The following is a 13,878-nucleotide window of genomic DNA, read 5'->3' on the forward strand; positions in this document are numbered from 1 at the left end:
ACTGCGTCCAGCCTGTCCTGCTCGGAGGCAGGTATGACGCTCAGTTGGGCGCCGGTGTCGCACAGGAAATGCCGTCCAGACGCTTTGTCCCGAATAAACAGCAAGTTGCCCGAGTGGCCGGCGCTCATGGCTGGGAATGAACGCTGGCCCGGCCGTTTCTCGACCTGCCGAAAGTGCACGGGGGCCGGCACGTCCGAGCCTTGTGTCCGAACCTGGCATGGTAATAACACCACGCCCGGTCAGGTGGAGGCCCCGGCCGTCGTGTCGGAAGCGGGCGGTGCGGCGTGGCGGCTGCCAGTTGCACCGGCAGTTCGGCCTCCAACCGCGCAGGGAGCTCGGGCGTGGTGGGCGTCGCCTCGGACGGCAGCAGGCTCCAGGTAACCGCGCCGATGTGCTGGCCCGCCGAGGAGATCTTATCGGCTTCCCTGGCGAGGGCGCGGGAATCCGTGATCAACGTGCCAGCCAGGGCGAAGCGTACCGGGTTAGGCAGCTGACGGAGGAACAGCTCCCACAACAGGAATGCCGGAGAGTGCTCGCCGAGCAACGAGAGCATATAGTCCATGCGCTCGGACGGGCGCGTGTCGCCGAGCTCGGGCAGGTCAAGCAGGCGCCGTGCGCGTGCTGCCGGTGAGAGGGCGAAAGCGTCGAGGAGGAGCGTCTTCAGCGCGTCGTATTTGTCAGCAGCCGGCGGGTGCTGGAGGAGGCTCAAGGCGCGGGCCGCGGTGGTGGAACCGAGCGCCGCCACAACATGGTGGAAGCGGGTGTCGTCGTCCGCGGTGATGCCTCGCAGGGCAAACTGGGAGTCCGCCTGGGCGAACCAAACAGCCGCGTGAGCCTCCCAGAAGGTAGGCAGTTTAAGCGTCACTGCCGTATCCATGTCGGTAGGTCACCAATGAAGGAACTGCGCTCCAACATGAGTCGAAAGAATTGACGCGACCAAAGACGGAATTCGTCCGAGTTGCTTTATTGAAACAAAACAGCTCAGGTATTCTGACCAGCCCGTTTTTCGGGCAACAATATATATACACATTTATGTCGGGAAGTTTGCCCGGCAAAAGCTATACCGGGCATGCCCGGGTATCAAGGGCGAGCCTTGGAAAGGCGAGTCTGGACCTGCCAGGGCGTGTTTGGCTGTGGCCTGGCAAGTCGAGGCTGGGCGTGCCCGGGCGCTCTGGGCGAGCACTGGAAAGGCGATAGCGGGCATGCCCGGACGCTCTGGGCGAGCCCTGGAAAGGCGATAGCGGGCATGCCCGGACGCTCTGGGCGAGCCCTGGAAAGGCGATAGCGGGCATGCCCGGACGCTCTGGGCGAGCCCTGGAAAGGCGATAGTGGGCATGCCCGGACGCTCTGGGCGAGCCCTGGAAAGGCGAGAGCGGGCATGCCCGGGAAAGACGAGACCGGGCGTGCCCGGGAGGTTCGGGCGTGCCCGGGAACAGTGAGTCCGGGCATGCCCGGGAGAGGCGCGTCTGGCCGTGTTCTGGCCGGTGCAAGGCGATTATGTACATCCAGCGGTAACCGCTACATAATAATCATTTCAATAGTTTATAATAAATAGATATGTTTACGTTCTGTGCGGGCAAATTGACAAACGGACCCAAGTGCAATGCTCTCTCCTCGGGCGAGGGTAATGATGGGGTATTTGACCTCACCCCGTGTGCAATGTGTGCCTCTTATCTCGTTCTGTTCTCGAGATAATGTTCTAATAGAATGTTCTGATAATAATATATTTAATAATATAATTCTTCTGATAACAAGTGAATCCTCTTGGATTGCGCTGAGGTTCGGGCTTGGAATTTCTAGGAGGAAGTATAATTTGTATGCAATGAAAGTACATGTAATATGGGATCGAGTAAGATCGAGTAAGCTTCACCAGTGCGCGTGCGCGAATTTACGTCACGTCGGCAGCGAGAAGGCGTTCCCCAACACGAACCAATCAGGAACTGCCACGCCCACTTATATGATCTCCGAATTCCTGTGACAGGAATTAGCGTTACACTGGCTGGAAGTCAATCGCTAAAGGCGCTTCCTCAGCGCCAATAATTCTCGAGATAATAATAGAATGTTCTGTTCTCTTATCTCGATTACACATGGGTGGAATTCGTGTAAACGCCGTAAGGATGAAGAACATCGATCTGGTTGAAAAGTCAAATTGTAAGGGGAGGGGATATTAAACCTGTTTAAAAGGCTGAATTTGGTACATTGTGAACCAGTGCAACGCAAGTTTTACTTCCATTAACTGGTGGAGCGCCCAAAACGCGGAATTATGGTGAGTCATTTGTCGTCCTTTAAAGACTTCACATTCACATCATTTTTGATATATCTATGAATTTGGCATTTGGCCACTTGAAGAGCAGATACACCTGATTGGGAAACTTGGAGGTCGTCAATTAGAGGTCCTCATCTAAACTGACAAATTAATGCGAAAGATTTTCTGTTCAATGCATCGACATCATTACCTCCGCCACCAAAGACGGATGGAGGTTATGTTTTCACCTCTGTCTGTTTGTCTGTTTGTTTGTTTGTGAACAAAATATCTCAAAAGGTTGTGGACGGATTCGGACGAAATTTGGCAGAGACGTAGCGCATGTGACAAGGACGCAATGATTAGATTTTGGTAAATAATTTTTAAAGTGATTTTTCACCATTGGGAGATAGGGCCAAAAACGATACACAGCAGGACATCTCAAAAAGTTGTGGACGGATTTGGACGAAACTTGGTGGACCCGTTGTGTGTGTGACAAGGACAAATAAATTAGATTTTGGTGAAGATCTGAATATGGATTCGGATATGAGGATTATTTAATTTTTTAACTGCTTCTTCACCATTGAGAGAGGGGGCTAAAAAATATACTTCGGAGGATATCTGAAAACGTTGTGGACGGATTTGGACGAAACCTGGTGGACAGGTTGGGTGTCTGAAAAGGACAAACAGATTCGATTTTGGTGAAGATATGAATATGGATTCGGATATGATTTTTTTTTAAAGTGATTCTTCACCATTGAGTGATATGGCCAACGAGGCGGAGGTATGCTCTCTACTGAGTACCGTTCTAGTTTTAAATTGTTTGAATTTCTTTTTTTATGTTCGAGAATCAGCTAACTCTGCTAAATCGTATAAAGCGACAGGGTGTCAAATGTTTTTTTAATGGACCTGCATGATGTCAGTGTTCTGGTAAATCTCCTGCAATTTCAACAGTGAGTAAAACATGGGCAATTCAGCATTGATTACGGAGTGATTTCGGTTATTTAAGGGCCGATTCCCATGTGACACACACTTGATTAATAGGTGAACCTGAAATTAACTGACAACAGTGAGAAAAATTCCTTGGGATTCAAACGGACATATAGCTTCAGTGTATGGCCGGCTTTATGGACTTAACAGCCATTTTAATGGCGATTATCACCTTAGAGACTTGCATCTCTTCCTATAAACACCACACTACCACACTGTAGTAGAGCAGAGCCACATCAAACTTTGGGTTGGTCTGTTTCGTGTTTTTATCAGAACCGATGGCCCATTATGCTGAAACGCAACTTTCCATCCACTAAATATATTTGTCCTTTGTCTACAACTGTCCTTGCAATTCACATTAAAGACTGCTGACTTCTCCTGACCTGTCGCAGGTAAATTCAGGACCTAATTTCATTCCCTCGCATTATGTCGTCATAATAGGACACGGCAATGCTTCAGCAGATGTCACATTTCTTACCTCATCTGCAAAAGATAACATCGTCACATTGTGGATTTGTGAACCAGTTCACCGTAAAGTACAAAACCTAAAAGGTGGAATCGCATCATGACATATAGTTACTTGTTCACAGGACACAACCACATAACAATCGTCCGATTCAACATCACCTCATTTTTCATCTCACCACAATGTCACCTCCCCTCTCTGTTTCAATGGAAGGTCATACATGCCTTTCAAGTCATTGTAGACGAGGGTCAGCCTAACAGAGCCATGTGTTAAGATTATGAGAGAGTAACAACTCTTCTCTCAAGGAAAAAACGACCGATTGTGGATGAAGGGAACTGTCTTTCCCTCACGGTCCCCCTGTGCTGTCTTTCCCTCGTGGTCCCCCTGTGCTGTGTTCCTGGATGTCTTTTTGTTGAATGTGTTTTAATGAACGTTTCCCCCTGTGCTGTCTTTCCCTCGTGGTCCCCCTGTGCTGTGTTCCTGGATGTATTTTTGTTGAATGTGTTTTAATGAACGTTTCCCCCTGTACTGTCTTTCCCTTGCGGTCCCCCTGTGCTGTGTTCCTGGATGTCTTTTTGTTGAATGTGTTTTAATGAACGTTTCCCCCTGTACTGTCTTTCCCTCGTGGTCCCCCTGTACTGTGTTCCTGGATGTCTTTTTGTTGAATGTGTTTTAATGAATGTTTCCCCCTGTGCTGTCTTTCCCTCACGGTCCCCCTGTACTGTGTTCCTGGATGTCTTTTTGTTGAATGTGTTTTAATGAATGTTTCCCCCTGTACTGTCTTTCCCTCGCGGTCCCCCTGTACTGTGTTCCTGGATGTCTTTTTGTTGTATGTGTTTTAATGAATGTTTCCCCCTGTGCTGTCTTTCCCTCGTGGTCCCCCTGTGCTGTGTTCCTGGATGTCTTTTTGTTGAATGTGTTTTAATGAATGTTTCCCCCTGTGCTGTCTTTCCCTCGTGGTCCCCCTGTGCTGTGTTCCTGGATGTCTTTTTGTTGAATGTGTTTTAATGAATGTTTCCCCCTGTACTGTCTTTCCCTCGCGGGCCCCCCGTGCTGTGTTCCTGGATGTCTTTTTGTTGAATGTGTTTTAATGAATGTTTCCCCCTGTGCTGTCTTTCCCTCGCGGTCCCCCTGTGCTGTGTTCCTGGATGTCTTTTTGTTGAATGTGTTTTAATGAATGTTTCCCCCTGTACTGTCTTTCCCTCGCGGTCCCCCTGTGCTGTGTTCCTGGATGTCTTTTTGTTGAATGTGTTTTAATGAATGTTTCCCCCTGTACTGTCTTTCCCTCGTGGTCCCCCTGTGCTGTGTTCCTGGATGTCTTTTTGTTGAATGTGTTTTAATGAATGTTTCCCCCTGTGCTGTCTTTCCCTCGTGGTCCCCCTGTGCTGTGTTCCTGGATGTCTTTTTGTTGAATGTGTTTTAATGAATGTTTCCCCCTGTACTGTCTTTCCCTCGCAGTCCCCCTGTACTGTGTTCCTGGATGTCTTTTTGTTGAATGTGTTTTAATGAATGTTTCCCCCTGTACTGTCTTTCCCTCGTGGTCCCCCTGTGCTGTGTTCCTGGATGTCTTTTTGTTGAATGTGTTTTAATGAATGTTTCCCCCTGTGCTGTCTTTCCCTCGTGGTCCCCCTGTGCTGTGTTCCTGGATGTCTTTTTGTTGAATGTGTTTTAATGAATGTTTCCCCCTGTACTGTCTTTCCCTCGCGGGTCCCCCGTGCTGTGTTCCTGGATGTCTTTTTGTTGAATGTGTTTTAATGAATGTTTCCCCCTGTGCTGTCTTTCCCTCGCGGTCCCCCTGTGCTGTGTTCCTGGATGTCTTTTTGTTGAATGTGTTTTAATGAATGTTTCCCCCTGTACTGTCTTTCCCTCGCGGTCCCCCTGTGCTGTGTTCCTGGATGTCTTTTTGTTGAATGTGTTTTAATGAATGTTTCCCCCTGTACTGTCTTTCCCTCGTGGTCCCCCTGTGCTGTGTTCCTGGATGTCTTTTTGTTGAATGTGTTTTAATGAATGTTTCCCCCTGTGCTGTCTTTCCCTCGTGGTCCCCCTGTGCTGTGTTCCTGGATGTCTTTTTGTTGAATGTGTTTTAATGAATGTTTCCCCCTGTACTGTCTTTCCCTCGCAGTCCCCCTGTACTGTGTTCCTGGATGTCTTTTTGTTGAATGTGTTTTAATGAATGTTTCCCCCTGTACTGTCTTTCCCTCGTGGTCCCCCTGTGCTGTGTTCCTGGATGTCTTTTTGTTGAATGTGTTTTAATGAATGTTTCCCCCTGTACTGTCTTTCCCTCGTGGTCCCCCTGTGCTGTGTTCCTGGAAGTCTTTTTGTTGAATGTGTTTTAATGAATGTTTCCCTCTGTACTGTCTTTCCCTCACTGTCCCCCTGTGCTGTGTTCCTGGATGTCTTTTTGTTGAATGTGTTTTAATGAATGTTTCCCCCTGTGCTGTGTTCCTGGATGTCTTTTTGTTGAATGTGTTTTAATGAATGTTTCCCCCTGTACTGTCTTTCCCTCGTGGTCCCCCTGTGCTGTGTTCCTGGATGTCTTTTTGTTGAATGTGTTTAAATGAATGTTTCCCCCTGTACTGTCTTTCCCTCGCGGTCCCCCTGTGCTGTGTTCCTGGATGTCTTTTTGTTGAATGTGTTTTAATGAATGTTTCCCCCTGTACTGTCTTTCCCTCGCGGTCCCCCTGTGCTGTGTTCCTGGATGTCTTTTTGTTGAATGTGTTTTAATGAATGTTTCCCCCTGTACTGTCTTTCCCTCGCGGTCCCCCTGTGCTGTGTTCCTGGATGTCTTTTTGTTGAATGTGTTTTAATGAATGTTTCCCCCTGTACTGTCTTTCCCTCGTGGTCCCCCTGTGCTGTCTTTCCCTCACGGTGCCCCTGTACTGTGTTCCTGGATGTCTTTTTGTTGAATGTGTTTTAATGAATGTTTCCCTCTGTACTGTCTTTCCCTCACGGTCCCCCTGTACTGTGTTCCTGGATGTCTTTTTGTTGAATGTGTTTTAATGAATGTTTCCCCCTGTACTGTCTTTCCCTCGTGGTCCCCCTGTGCTGTCTTTCCCTCACGGTGCCCCTGTGCTGTGTTCCTGGATGTCTTTTTGTTGAATGTGTTTTAATGAATGTTTCCCCCTGTACTGTCTTTCCCTCGTGGTCCCCCTGTGCTGTCTTTCCCTCACGGTGCCCCTGTACTGTGTTCCTGGATGTCTTTTTGTTGAATGTGTTTTAATGAATGTTTCCCTCTGTACTGTCTTTTCCTCACGGTCCCCCTGTACTGTGTTCCTGGATGTCTTTTTGTTGAATGTGTTTTAATGAATGTTTCCCCCTGTACTGTCTTTCCCTCGTGGTCCCCCTGTGCTGTCTTTCCCTCACGGTGCCCCTGTACTGTGTTCCTGGATGTCTTTTTGTTGAATGTGTTTGAATGAATGTTTCCCCCTGTACTGTCTTTCCCTCGTGGTCCCCCTGTGCTGTCTTTCCCTCATGGTCCCCCTGTGCTGTGTTCCTGGATGTCTTTTTGTTGAATGTGTTTTAATGAATGTTTCCCCCTGTACTGTCTTTCCCTCACGGTCCCCCTGTGCTGTCTTTCCCTCATGGTCCCCCTGTACTGTGTTCCTGGATGTCTTTTTGTTGAATGTGTTTGAATGAATGTTTCCCCCTGTACTGTCTTTCCCTCGTGGTCCCCCTGTGCTGTCTTTCCCTCATGGTCCCCCTGTGCTGTGTTCCTGGATGTCTTTTTGTTGAATGTGTTTTAATGAATGTTTCCCCCTGTGCTGTCTTTCCCTCACGGTCCCCCTGAACTGTGTTCCTGGATGTCTTTTTGTTGAATGTGTTTTAATGAATGTTTCCCTCTGTACTGTCTTTTCCTCGCAGTCCCCCTGTACTGTGTTCCTGGATGTCTTTTTGTTGAATGTGTTTTAATGAATGTTTCCCTCTGTACTGTCTTTCCCTCGCAGTCCCCCTGTACTGTGTTCCTGGATGTCTTTTTGTTGAATGTGTTTTAATGAATGTTTCCCTCTGTACTGTCTTTCCCTCACGGTCCCCCTGTGCTGTGTTCCTGGATGTCTTTTTGTTGAATGTGTTTTAATGAATGTTTCCCCCTGTACTGTGTTCCTGGATGTCTTTTTTTTGAATGTGTTTTAATGAATGTTTCCCCCTGTACTGTCTTTCCCTCGCAGTCCCCCTGTGCTGTGTTCCTGGATGTCTTTTTGTTGAATGTGTTTTAATGAATGTTTCCCCCTGTACTGTCTTTCCCTCGCAGTCCCCCTGTGCTGTGTTCCTGGATGTCTTTTTGTTGAATGTGTTTTAATGAATGTTTCCCCCTGTGCTGTGTTCCTGGATGCCTTTTTTTAAAATGTGTTTTAATGAACGTTTCCCCCTGTACTGTCTTTCCCTCGTGGTCCCCCTGTACTGTCTTTCCCTCGTGGTCCCCCTGTGCTGTGTTCCTGGATGTCTTTTTGTTGAATGTGTTTTAATGAATGTTTCCCCCTGTGCTGTCTTTCCCTCGTGGTCCCCCTGTGCTGTGTTCCTGGATGTCTTTTTGTTGAATGTGTTTTAATGAATGTTTCCCCCTGTACTGTCTTTCCCTCACGGTCCCCCTGTGCTGTGTTCCTGGATGTCTTTTTGTTGAATGTGTTTTAATGAATGTTTCCCCCTGTGCTGTCTTTCCCTCGTGGTCCCCCTGTGCTGTGTTCCTGGATGTCTTTTTGTTGAATGTGTTTTAATGAATGTTTCCCCCTGTGCTGTCTTTCCCTCGTGGTCCCCCTGTGCTGTGTTCCTGGATGTCTTTTTGTTGAATGTGTTTTAATGAATGTTTCCCCCTGTGCTGTCTTTCCCTCATGGTCCCCCTGTGCTGTGTTCCTGGATGTCTTTTTGTTGAATGTGTTTTAATGAATGTTTCCCCCTGTGCTGTCTTTCCCTCGTGGTCCCCCTGTGCTGTGTTCCTGGATGTCTTTTTGTTGAATGTGTTTTAATGAATGTTTCCCCCTGTGCTGTCTTTCCCACGCGGTCCCCCTGTGCTGTGTTCCTGGATGTATTTTTGTTGAATGTGTTTTAATGAATGTTTCCCCCTGTGCTGTCTTTCCCTCGTGGTCCCCCTGTGCTGTGTTCCTGGATGTCTTTTTGTTGAATTTGTTTTAATGAATGTTTCCCCCTGTGCTGTCTTTCCCTCATGGTCCCCCTGTGCTGTGTTCCTGGATGTCTTTTTGTTGAATGTGTTTTAATGAATGTTTCCCCCTGTGCTGTCTTTCCCTCGCGGTCCCCCTGTGCTGTGTTGCTGGATGTCTTTTTGTTGAATGTGTTTTAATGAATGTTTCCCTCTGTGCTGTCTTTCCCTCGCGGTCCCCCTGTGCTGTGTTCCTGGATGTCTTTTTGTTGAATGTGTTTTAATGAATGTTTCCCCCTGTACTGTCTTTCCCTCGTGGTCCCCCTGTGCTGTCTTTCCCTCGCGGTGCCCCTGTACTGTGTTCCTGGATGTCTTTTTGTTGGATGTGTTTTAATGAATGTTTCCCCCTGTACTGTCTTTCCCTCGCGGTCCCCCTGTGCTGTGTTCCTGGATGTCTTTTTGTTGAATGTGTTTTAATGAATGTTTCCCCCTGTACTGTCTTTCCCTCGTGGTCCCCCTGTGCTGTCTTTCCCTCGCGGTGCCCCTGTACTGTGTTCCTGGATGTCTTTTTGTTGAATGTGTTTTAATGAATGTTTCCCCCTGTACTGTCTTTCCCTCGTGGTCCCCCTGTGCTGTGTTCCTGGATGTCTTTTTGTTGAATGTGTTTTAATGAATGTTTCCCCCTGTACTGTCTTTCCCTCGCGGTCCCCCTGTGCTGTGTTCCTGGATGTCTTTTTGTTGAATGTGTTTTAATGAATGTTTCCCCCTGTGCTGTCTTTCCCTCGCGGGCCCCCCGTGCTGTGTTCCTGGATGTCTTTTTGTTGAATGTGTTTTAATGAATGTTTTCCCCTGTACTGTCTTTCCCTCGTGGTCCCCCTGTGCTGTCTTTCCCTCGCGGTGCCCCTGTACTGTGTTCCTGGATGTCTTTTTGTTGAATGTGTTTTAATGAATGTTTCCCCCTGTACTGTCTTTCCCTCGTGGTCCCCCTGTGCTGTGTTCCTGGATGTCTTTTTGTTGAATGTGTTTTAATGAATGTTTCCCCCTGTACTGTCTTTCCCTCGTGGTCCCCCTGTACTGTGTTCCTGGATGTCTTTTTGTTGAATGTGTTTTAATGAATGTTTCCCCCTGTACTGTCTTTCCCTCGTGGTCCCCCTGTGCTGTGTTCCTGGATGTCTTTTTGTTGAATGTGTTTAAATGAATGTTTCCCCCTGTACTGTCTTTCCCTCGTGGTCCCCCTGTGCTGTGTTCCTGGATGTCTTTTTGTTGAATGTGTTTTAATGAATGTTTCCCCCTGTACTGTCTTTCCCTCGTGGTCCCCCTGTGCTGTCTTTCCCTCGTGGTTGTCAGCTCTTTCACGAGCTGTGGTCACGATTCAGTAAAAAAAAAGAAAAAAGAAAAAAAAAGAAGGTTAGCAATTGTGGATGAAGGTTCGTCATTGTTGATGAAGATTAACCATTGTCGATGAAGGTTAGCCATTGTGGATGAAGGTTAGCCGCTGTGAATCAAGGTTAGCCATTGTGGATCCAGGATAGCCATTATTGATGAAGGTTAGCCATTGCAGATAAATATTAGCCATTGTGGATAAAGATTAGCCATTGTGGATGAAGGTTAGCCATTGTGAATAAAGGTTAGCCATTATGGATAAACATTAGCCATTGTTGATGAAGGTTAGCCATTGTGAATAAAGGTTAGCCATTGTGGAACAAGATTAGCCATTGTGGATGAAGGTTAGCCATTGTGAATAAAGGTTAGCCATTGTGGATGAAGGTTAGCCATTGTGAATAAAGGTTCGCCATTGTGGATGAAGGTTAGCCACTGTGAATCATGGTTAGCCATTGTGGATCTAGATTAGCCATTATTGATGAAGGTAAGCCAATGTAGATAAAGATTAGCCATTGTGGATGAAGGTTAGCCATTGTGAATAAAGGTTAGCCATTGTGAATAAAGGTTAGCCATTGTGGATGAAGGTTAGCCATTGTGAATAAAGGTTAGCCATTGTGGATGAAGGTTAGCCATTGTGAATAAAGGTTAGCTATTGTGAATAAAGGTTAGCCATTGTGGATGAAGGTTAGCCATTGTGAATAAAGTTTAGCCATTGTGGATCCAGGTTAGCCATTATTGATGAAGGTTAGCCATTGCAGATAAAGATTAGCCATTGTGGATAAAGATTAGCCATTGTGAATAAAGGTTAGCCATTGTGAATAAAGGTTAGCCATTGTGAATAAAGGTTAGCCATTGTGATTAAAGGTTAGCCATTGTGAATAAAGGTTAGCCATTGTCAATAAAGGTTAGCCATTGTGAATAAAGGTTAGCCATTGTGGATCCAGGTTAGCCATTGTGGATCCAGGTTAGCCATTGAAGATAAAGAGTAGCCATTGTGGATGAAGGTTAGCCATTGTGAATAAAGGTTAGCCATTGTGGATGATGGTTAGCCATTGTGAATAAAGGTTAGCCATTGTGAATAAAGGTTAGCCATTGTGAATAAAGGTTAGCCATTGTGGATGATGGTTAGCCATTGTGAATAAAGGTTAGCCATTGTGAATAAAGGTTAGCCATTGTGGATGATGGTTAGCCATTGTGAATAAAGGTTAGCCATTGTGAATAAAGGTTAGCCATTGTGAATAAAGGTTAGCCATTGTGGATGATGGTTAGCCATTGTGAATAAAGGTTAGCCATTGTGAATAAAGGTTAGCCATTGTGGATTATGGTTAGCCATTGTGAATAAAGGTTAGCCATTGTGAATAAAGGTTAGCCATTGTGAATAAAGGTTAGCCATTGTGGATGATGGTTAGCCATTGTGAATAAAGGTTAGCCATTGTGAATAAAGGTTAGCCATTGTGAATAAAGGTTAGCCATTGTGGATGATGGTTAGCCATTGTGAATAAAGGTTAGCCATTGTGGATGAAGGTTAGCCACTGTGAATCAAGGTTAGCCATTGTGGATCCAGGTTAGCCATTGTTGATGAAGGTTAGCCATTGTAGATAAAGATTAGCCATTGGGGATAAAGGTTCGGCATTGTGGATGAAGGTTAGCCATTATGAATAAAGGTTCGCCATTGTGGATGAAGGTTAGCCATTGTGAATAAAGTTCACCATTGTGGATGAAGGTTAGCCACTGTGAATCAAGGTTAGCCATTGTGGATCCAGGTTAGCCATTATTGACGAAGGTTAGCCATTGTAGATAAAGATTAGCCATTGTGGATGAAGGTTAGCCATTTGCGAATAAAGGTTAGCCATTGTGAATAAAGGTTAGCCATTGTGAATGAAGGTTAGCCATTGTGAATAAAGGTTAGCCATTGTGGATGAAGGTTAGCCACTGTGAATCAAGGTTAGCCATTGTGGATCCAGGTTAGCCATTGTTGATGAAGGTTAGCCATTGTAGATAAAGATTAGCCATTGGGGATAAAGGTTCACCATTGCGGATGAAGGTTAGCCACTGTGAACGAAGGTTAGCCATTGTGGATCAAGGTTAGCCATTGTTGAAGAAGGTTAGTCATTGTTGATAAAGGTTCGCCATTGTGGATGACGAATAGCCATTCGGGATGAGGGTTGTGTAGATGTGGATGGGGGTAGGATGTGGATTGAAGGTGGATGAGCCATTGAGCCATTGCCATTGTGGATGAGGGTTGGCCTAACAGAGCCACTCCTCAAGATGATAGCACATTAACACATCTTAAATGGAGGAAAAAGTCATTGATTCCTTTCATCCATTGGCTGCAGAAAGTGTTGCTTCCTCTCAACCTGTTGCTGCTTGGATTCCTGACATCGTGCAATGGCTTTTGCTCGGGGGCCCCACTGAAGCTTATAAACGGTGAAATTCCCACACTTCCTCACTTCCAATGATATATCTCTGACACTCCTGCCTCTCATTAATCCCACAACCACAGTAAAGTGTTGTTACGTTTGTGGGGGGTAGGTAATGAAATCCCTTAGTCCAGGTAGAGGTGTGGAGGGTAGTGTGCTCTGTCTGTCGTGAAGAAGAAGAAATCTTCCTGCAACTAAGTCATGAGTGGATGTTGCATAAGTGTATATGTGTCTCCATGGCGAGGGGTGGAGCAAGGCTAATTAGTTTGAGTATAAAGGTAATTTTCCCTGTATGTAGTCACCTCTGTAATTTCCCCTTTGTTCTTATAAAGCATTTACAACACCTGCCATGAATTCAGCACCTAAATTAAACCACATAATCGCCGACCGGATCCGAACACTACAACTGATGTCAACCAGGCGAGTCATCTCAAAATGCATCATGAAGGGCCGTGAGGCCCCGCCCCGAAAGGAATGCTATAGCCATAGATGGAATAATTTGATTGGAGCACGGGTGACGTCAGAGAGAACATTCTAGCACCAGGGACAAAAAGGACACATCCCGCCATTTTCGATCTCTCTTGCGCTGGGTTTCATTGCGTGCGGACGCACTTTTCCCTCTCTTTCTGTCTGGGGCTGGGCACAGGCGGTCACAGTTATCCTCTCGCTCTTGGTTCCTGGTGTTCGTGGAAGGCGGACTCATATATGCTCTCGTGGTCTTGGCTTTCATCCTGTCATGGTCGCAGTTAGCCGCTCTATTTTGGTTCCGAACATTCATTACAAACAGTCACGCTTATTATTTGCACCCTCTCCCTCTTGGTCTGGCCTTCCTCACGAGCGGTCCCAGTGGATTGCTCTCTCTTGTCCTTGTCGCATTTTCGCTCTCCCTGTTCCGGGCTGATTCCAGGCTGTGGGAAAGGCGAACGCATTTCTCTCTCTCTCTCTCGGTGTTGGCTCATGGCGGTTGCGCTTGCTGCCGTATGCGCTTTCGTATGCGCTCGGTACAGCCGAGCAGGAAGGATGAGGAAGGAACTCGGCCCTGTTCGCTTCGCGTTGGCGGCTGGCGGGGGCCGCGATTTCGCACCAAGGCGTGGTTTCCTGTGCAGAGACTCAGGGACCAGTCAAGGACGCCAGGCGGTGTATCAGCCAACGCACTACACCACACATTTATTTTTACATTCGCTTATTTCTCCCTGTGTCATGTAATTGAGTCTCATGGAGGGTCCCTCGGGTAGGAATTTAGTGTCATTAGTATTTATTGTATTGCATTAATTTTATTAAACCA

The 13,878-nt window shown here is 46.7% G+C and overlaps 1 protein-coding gene across 8 annotated transcripts in view; it reads left to right on the forward strand.

The window, feature by feature from the left end:
• LOC137432846 (beta-microseminoprotein) overlaps positions 1-13,878 on the forward strand; it is a 129,746-nt gene that overhangs the window by 37,130 nt on the left and 78,738 nt on the right. For 2 of the 8 annotated variants that reach the window (XR_010985583.2, XR_010985586.2), the window contains 2 exons: positions 3,506-3,624; positions 12,510-12,600. The exons of 4 other annotated variants lie outside the window; for them this stretch is intronic. The gene's annotated coding sequence lies outside the window, so the exon portion shown is untranslated. The remainder of the gene's footprint in view (positions 1-3,505; positions 3,625-12,509; positions 12,601-13,878) is intronic. 2 more of the 8 variants (XR_010985581.2, XR_010985582.2) reach the window with 1 other exon arrangement.

The sequence above is a fragment of the Myxine glutinosa genome, unplaced genomic scaffold (genome assembly GCF_964187855.1).
Source record: "Myxine glutinosa unplaced genomic scaffold, kmMyxGlut1.1 SCAFFOLD_665, whole genome shotgun sequence".
NCBI lineage: Eukaryota > Metazoa > Chordata > Myxini > Myxiniformes > Myxinidae > Myxine > Myxine glutinosa.